This window comes from Rhipicephalus sanguineus, chromosome 1 (genome assembly GCF_013339695.2).
Source record: "Rhipicephalus sanguineus isolate Rsan-2018 chromosome 1, BIME_Rsan_1.4, whole genome shotgun sequence".
In the NCBI taxonomy this organism is placed as follows: domain Eukaryota; kingdom Metazoa; phylum Arthropoda; class Arachnida; order Ixodida; family Ixodidae; genus Rhipicephalus; species Rhipicephalus sanguineus.
In genome coordinates, this window is record NC_051176.1 from 93,767,654 (window position 1) to 93,775,787 (window position 8,134).

General features: G+C 44.5%; 1 non-coding gene across 1 annotated transcript; it reads left to right on the plus strand.

Moving 5' to 3' along the window:
- Positions 1-735: 735 nt before the first annotated feature.
- On the plus strand, positions 736-809 carry Trnat-agu (transfer RNA threonine (anticodon AGU)). Its single transcript has one exon. It is a non-coding gene; the product is annotated as a tRNA-Thr (tRNA).
- Positions 810-8,134: the final 7,325 nt, after the last annotated feature.

The following is an 8,134-nucleotide window of genomic DNA, read 5'->3' on the forward strand; positions in this document are numbered from 1 at the left end:
TATCCTCGCCACGTGCATAGCGAAACGCAGAAAAACTCCTTCGCAATGCGTTATTCTCTTTGCGGAGGACAAATCCATCCACCAGAACCGCTGCCGCGTAGGCGAAAGTGAATGTCGTCTGCAACGTGGGCCTCGATAGGCTGTTTCGCGCTCTCTCCGATAGGTGGCGTATTCGCTCAAATTATTCGCGAATTGATTCCCACAATGCGTGGGCCCGTACCAGATTTCTTGCGTTGTGTGTAATTCTAGGGCAAAAAGTTGACAAGTTACCGAAGTTCGTTTGTCAAATTCATGAAGTCCTTCCCAGCATTTTCAGTGCCCATATAGGACGCTTACTGGGACGCGAATGAGTTTTGATAATACCCGTAAGCTTTTACGCAATCATTATCATCATCAATCACCATCTCAAGCAAAGATCAAACTAAAGGTCAATTTTGCACTTCACCCACAAGTTTACTTTTCCCATAAGTCATGAGCGAAAAAATGAGTAGATGAGGAGAGGTGCTACATAGGCCCGCCTTTCAAACGATGGAAAGCACCGAGCAAGCCTTGAACAACGCTCCCAAGACACTATGAACAGAATGGCATCCGCACATACGCAGTAACCTTCGAGCCTTGAAGCTAGTGGAGGTTGAAGGCTCGTGCGTTGCATCGTATTCAGATATATGTGTCATCTAGTTTCGGCACAGTACTGCGTCAGAAACCGGAATCTGAGGGAGTCGGGTCCATTCGTGCGGCGCCGTGGCTTAGTTGGTTAAAGCGCCTGTCTAGTAAACAGGAGATCGTGAGTTCGAATCTCGCCGGTGCCTATGTGAATCTTTTTTTTTTTTTTGTCGCTGCGCTTTAATGACAGGATCCGAAGAAAGTGCAAGAGGAAAACGTTCCACCACCTGCATTTTTTTTCTCTGTTCGTTTCAGTCGGTGTGTTCACGGTTTTCCTCCTTTTTTTTTCTTTTACTGCGACACATCTTTCGTCTATCGCAACTCGCTTGGCGACAACCGCTGTTGTCATCGACGAGTCTCCTAATACGATTTTTGACGTCGTCAAGGTGCTTCGCCACCTTGCGTACGGAAGCGCAGAAGCGGTTCGGAAGAAAAGTGTGCAGTGGCCGAAAGAAGCGCCGACCCGCTTCTGCGCTCCCCGACGCACGATGCTTAACCAAGTAGCCCCGCAACTCATCGTTTTGAAGCGTACTTTGTCACACTCAGTTTCGTCATCGCCAGTGCGTCAAGAAAAATAAGTGCTCTCCACAACTCTCCTGCGATTTGCACCCATGGCAGTTGGGAAGTGGGCTTTTCGGGAGCTGAACGCGCTTACGAATGAGTTATCTCTCAGCAACAATTTAGGGCAGGTGGTACAGTGCGCTGTGCAGTACACATACTCTGAGGTCAGTGACGTATGTACATGTATATCGGAGTCCAGAATAAAAAAATACTAGGCAAATATTACATCGTGTGCATCACACAGAAATTCTGTTTGACACGACGGTCGCTTGTTTGCGTACAGTTTCAAGTGACAGGAGGTAGTCATAAAAAATTGCGTAAGCATGCAGAAAAAAGACGTACAGTGGCCCATTTTTTTAACCTGAACGCGCGAGCATCGACCGCCAAGTTGATAAGCGCCGTACAACGGAGTGCAGCGGCGAAATGAACGAGAATACGCGCATGCGCGCAATGAGCAGTCTTGGACAGCTGCCGTCTGCGGAAAAGCCTAGCCGACGGCAGTTGCCCACGACTGCTTATAGCGCGCATGCGCGTATTCTCGTTCATTTCGCCACTGCGCTCCGTTGTACGGCGCTTATCAACTTGGCGGTCGATGCTCGCGCGTTCAGGTTAAAAAAATGGGCGGCTGTACATACCAAGCCTCAGGCGTCAACAATTGGCTCGTACAATATTTTTATCCTGCCCAGCCAGAATCTTTTTTTCGGAAAGGGGGGGGGGGTCAAGCTATACTTTACGTATGTTCTTGCATGCGGTTGTATGTGTGCCTGTATATATACACATGCAAAATTGGAAAATTTCGGGGGGAACAGATTAATTAGCTTTAAATTCTAAAACAGTTGGAATCGAAATTGGGCAATTCCTTATTATAACGTGAACTCAAAAAAGCAGTTTCTAATAAAAATGAGCCAAATGCTGCATATGTTCCAATCAAACCGAGCCACATTAATTAAACCAGCGCTGCGTCAACAATCATGACCAAAACAACCAACATGGTCTCATCCAATCTGTTTCATTTGTGTCCTAGTAGCTTTGCTATCGTGTTCACGTTCCACAATTAGTTTTTATAGGGCGAGTTGGAACTTGCTGAAGGACATCATGTTGCAGGGCAAGGCTCGAATATGAAGAGTAAGAGGCCGACTTTCCTACTTCTTTTTGCCTCTTGGCGTTTCTTTTCGAGTTTAGCGCTGCAGTATCATGTCTTTCATTGGCTCCAAGACGGTGTATTTGAAATAAAAGACATGAAATGACGATATTGGGCACCGATCTATTCCTTGAACGAGAAGAAGTTATCCGAAACCTCACGGCGTGAAACTAGCTCAGAATAAGAAGAAGAGCTGGAGCAAAGTAATATAACATTGTATAAAACCACTCAATTCTTGGCCAGTCCCCCACAGTGGGAGTGAGCCACAATTGAAGGTGAACAAGAACAAGAACAAGAACTTGTTAAGGGCTTCAATAGATGCCAAGAACAAGAAAACGCTGCCGACAGTCCAGAATAGTGCTACTTTTGCCAGGAAGGACCACTCGTTCCAGAATTCTAGTGATCCCCATTACGCCCATTCGACGAAGGACATCGACGGAATCACATGGAAGATGTTAATTTTATCGCAAAATATTGCAATGTCGTACATTAGAATCGTTTTAGGCTTCTTTTACGAGCTAATACAAGACCAAATGAAATGTTCCAATCTATAAGATCCAAATACAAATTCTACTCCTGAATATCGACGATAGCGGGCGATACGGATTTTTAGCCGCAATGTAGATTTGAGGTAATTAGGGGACAGGAACACACTGGCAAAAAATTGTTGGAGCATTCCCAACCATATTGACTGTAGCAAAAAAGTGCGTTTTGCTCAGTTTCAGTTAAAGTGCACTTGGTTCTTTTAGAAAAAAAAAACGCCACATATACTGAAGCTGGTACGGTGTTACACGGCTATATGAAGTCGCTCGCGGTCATTTCATTAACTTGATATGCGTGAAAATTGGTATGGTACGACACGAGTGTATGAACATGGATGACAGGTCATGCATTGTACATACCAGAATACACGTTTTATTATCATGGTATATAACATATTGTACATGCATAACTGCATGACAAACATACCATAGTGAATGGCATGTCAGGACATGAATGCCTTGTCTTCCCTCGAAGACAAACAATGCGGTGTACACAGCTCCTCGCCGACTGTTTTGCATTGCAGCGATACCCACAGTGTGTGGGATCTGGCTTGTTTTTTTTTTCTCCAATTGATCCTTATATTTATTTTTATTTTGTTTTATTTTTTGCGATTCGTCGCCATCATTACTGATGAGCGCGATATGGTCTGCAAGCCAGAAGTTGCTGAGACATTCTTCGCCAACCTTAGTTTTATATAATCCTAATCAAATCGGTTGAATACTGCTTCTAAGCATGCAGTGAAAACATTCGACAGATTGTATTTAATTGCCTGACCAATCTCTCAATCACAATTCTCATTTGCATGTGAAGGTGAGAAACAGGGTAGCTGTAAGTTCTAGTAGATATTGGCTGTGGCATTGACATAAGTTTCAAATGCCCCTTGACCACGCACCGCCTACGAATCTATTGGTATCTCTACTGAATCGAATTCCTATTCGTAGTCTATGAAAGCCACATAATGGGGTTTGGTGTGTTCAGCAGAGTCCTCAATTATTTGATTCTGTATATCGCCGTAATCCTGAAGTCAGTCTGCTCTCTAGGCTGATTAATGTCAAGAGCGCCTCCTATCCTGCTCGAAATTACCTTCCTGAATAGTTTGTATAATACTGAAAGTAAGCTAATCCATCTACAGTTTTTTTCAAACTTTCACGTCTTCCTTCTTGTGTATTTATATAAAATCGTCTTTTGTCCAACTTGCTGGTATACCTGAAACCTTAACAATTAGGGATATTGATAGGGCTACAAATCTGCGCTTTGTTTTCTTTTGTTTTGTCGCCTAGGGGAAACTGGTTCGTACAGCGCTTGCCTGTGTCTTTATCGCCGTCCTTGCTTCGGTCTGCGCCGTAAACCTATAGGATCATGAAGACTGTACGGTGTCGCAAGCTTCTTAAATGTAAAACCTCCTCCATATTCCATTAAATCGACTGTTATGCCTATACTCCGGCCGCTTTTCCGCGGGCCATGCCTTGGGGAACCGTTCTAACCTCATCAACAGTTGAACATGGAACTTCGGTGTACTGATAGACTTTGAGTCTACTCAAGGTTAGAAATAGGACTATTCTGCCACCTTCTCTGTGTCGCTTAAATTGCTAATAGACAGTTTTAGTTGGGCGCCCAAAGCAGCTTTGCGTCAACCATTTCTAAAGGCAGCCTGCGTATACAGAGCTGCGGCGCACGCCCAACTAAAGCTCTCCGTTAACGCTGCCCGGCATATCTTTCACTGGATACATTTTGGTCCTTCTTAGAGTTTCCTTCTAGCTACTTTAATGCTCCTGCCTTTATTTCTTCGACATTACAGTTCCGTATGACACCGAGTTTACAATTCTCAGTCAGATTTCACAGTGCAGCAAATTATATTTCATTTCTCGGTAGTTACTCTCCTCTGTTGTCGTTTCTTTGTTATGTCAGATAGCTTACAGTTATTTAGAGCGACTGAGTGGGCCAAACGTGATGGGAAACGCCGCTGAGGTGGGGTGATGAAATCAAGAATATTAGAGGCATATAAAATGAACACGTGGTGTGGCCTGAACGAAGGGCTCCACCCAACGAGGATAATCCTTGAGGCCTCCACAAGTGAAAGTTTTCTCTCTTTCTCTCTCTCTCTCGCAGCTCTCGCAAGTCAGGGTAATGGGATACATTGGGATACAGATAAATGGGATACGCCTTCTCAGAGATGAATAAGTATTGGGAGACAGCAAACGTCAGCGACGAAGATGACGTGCTTTCGCGCGATAAAAAAGAAGCTGCCTATACTGGCTTGACGCCACAATAAAAGAACACTCATGATTACTTCGATATATGCTATTGCGTATATAAGTATTATAATAGATAACTTTTCAATCTAGTAACAGGAAATTAGCTGCCAAATTTTTGGCTTACGACCCATTGTGCTCATGTGCCATATTGTGCAAACATCATCATCGTCATCATCTGAGTGCCATCCATTCTTTTCGGCACGAGCCCTCGTGACATGTGTTTAGCTTCTGACTGTACGACTACTTGCGTGCCCTTTCAGGCCGGATTTGGAACGAGGCCCACATCCACCTCTCGAGCAGCCTTCTACCTTGAAATAACCGCTGTTCCATGTGCACGCTGGCCCATCCAGTCACACCAAGATTGCTTATAGCACCGTGGTTCGTCCACAGCTGTGACGGAGACCCCAGCGCAACCATCACCGGACTTTTCGTCATCCCAGCCAGAATGCGAAGGATCCCCAGCCTTACTACAGCCAGAGCGTCTTGCCGTAACATCCGAGCTGCCACCCGTAACCCAACCAAGGCCACCGGTAATCTCTGTCATGGAGCGGTCCACACTCGAGCGCTATGCACCAGGACACCTTGGGCTTCGGGCTCCCCGACACCGCCACCTGTGCATGACGGCCAAGACCCAGCCAGAAGCCGCCTGCCGCAAAACCTGTTGAAGCTTCTACCATCAACCCTCGGAAACGATTGTGGTAGCAGCGTGAGCAAGACCATGGCTAGCAGCAGCTGTTCTTGCAGAGGCACGAAGGCGAGCATCCAGGCAGTTGTGCTGGGCACATGTTTATAGGAGACTTGCGCCGGTTGCCGTGATGACTGCCGTGTGGTCAGGTCCATGCGCATCGGAGGCTACTTCGCGCGGTTTCATCCGCCCTTTGTATTCTTAGCGAGGGCGAACGATTTTGTGGCGATCCAGCTTTATCTCTTTGTTGTATTAACTGCTTTGAGATTTCTTTCATTACTGTAGTTAATAATTGGACAAATAAATGTTCGCCAGCGAAATCTGTTGATCCCATTTTTGTTATTACAACATCCTCCAATAGCGTCTAATCCCAGCTGTGGTATACATGAGTACAGCGCACACACAAGTAAACTGGAATTAAAAGGGACGTACGAGTATTCAAACTACGGCACTGGGAGTCGCATCCCCGTAGTTTTGCATTCAGAAGTACCTGTGGCTTGTGGTTATAAAAACATCGTCTTTATTTATTTATTTATTTATTTATTTATTTATTTATTTATTTATTTATTGTACGCTCAGTGTGTCTTCTTGGAACTCGCCACGTCACATGCGGTTTATAAATTTGACGAGGTTTATAACGAGCGCTATTTGGCCATTCAGAAAGAGTGCAGCAATGAACAGATCACGTTTCATGCCGGTTCAACTAACGATGCCTGATGTACCTGTATATTTGATGGGCACTATTATACATATGAAGTAAGTAAGGAATCTCGACATCTTCGACAATTGACACAATACGTCGTCGCACATCGTCGCAATTTCCGGTGCACGGCTCCGTGCACGATCGGTGCGGCTTTAATGATTCGTTGAGAAAAAAAAATAGCGGCACTGTCGCGATACAATAATTCGTGACTCTTTCATTTCTGCTGAATTGCGAAGCTTTATGGAAATAAGGACGGTGCGGTTTTTGTTCACTTGTTTCAGCCATGGTCTAATCGCCTCAGTCGCCTGGCAGCCCTGCAGAGAAGATGCCAGCTAGAACTTTTCTTCCGCTAAGGCATATGCAGTTCACAATTATCTTTCAGTCTGTTGATCATATTGTGCTTGTTCAGTGCCTCTTCAGGCAATACGGAATGGAAAACTTTTGAAAGTACGGTAAATGCTGGGTCGGAGCAGATTCTGAGGAGAAAGAAATGTTTCTTCAAATTCTCTAGAGCAGCATAAGAATGTAAAGTTGGCTGCAAGTTTGTTTTATTGTTCTAATAGGAAGCGTTGATCTGAAGCAACTGCTGCAGCTCACACACTTTCTGCCTGCTTTGGCTGCCAGCCCTGAAAGGCAGCTCACGCTGAGGTCGCAATCTGTACAAACAGTATTCGAGAATTCTTACACAATGCTCTACCGGTTCGCTCCACCGCTTTAGACGGGATTTTTACGCCTCCGTCTCTTATTTCTTATCCTAGGTTCATTCCTGCCCTCGTATTATACGCCAATAAGCTCTTAGCAAGAAAAAAACATAAAAAACTAACATGTATTTTGCAGTATAGCTGCCGAAAAATCAATAATAGACACGCGTTCACATTCATTTGTTGATCTCAACAGTAACAAAGAAAAGAACGAGAAACTTTGCTTTTTTCGTCATCAGTTATTTTTTTACATACTTATATAAAATTTTTGTTTTATAGCATTGACACTGGCGTTCGCAAAATGTGGAGATATATCTGCAATTATGCAGATATATCTGCGTAATTTCAGCAGCACGCATCGGTTCAAAATTAATCGGCACTCCGCGTAACCAAAGTGGTGCTCCGAGGACGAATTCAGAAATCTTTGCGTTTGTAGGCGTTACTTGCCATCGGCCAGTCCACATCGCCGAATATATGTCCGACTTCTGTGTTGGCTGGCATTCATGCTTAAGAGAAGTCCTTCCTTAAGAAGCATTTAAGAACACATGACCTGCCGCTTATGTTGTGATATTTGTTTACATTTGTTAGATTTCCAAAGCAATCTCTGTGATTCATGGAATTAAAGTTGCTAGTCCATTTGCTCCGTGGAATGGCCCCTCCATGATTCAGAAACGAGTTTAAAAAATGTTACAGACACGTTGATCGTTAACACAGAATAACATTTACACTATAAGGAAGTAAAAAAAAAAGTAGACGATCCTGCAACAGGCGAGATTCACGCCTGTTGCAAGAACGATGGTTAAACCAACTAAGCCCTGGCACCGATCGAGCACGCGAGAGCGCCTCGGATTGTCGTTTCTGGTGCAGTATTGAGCTTACAAG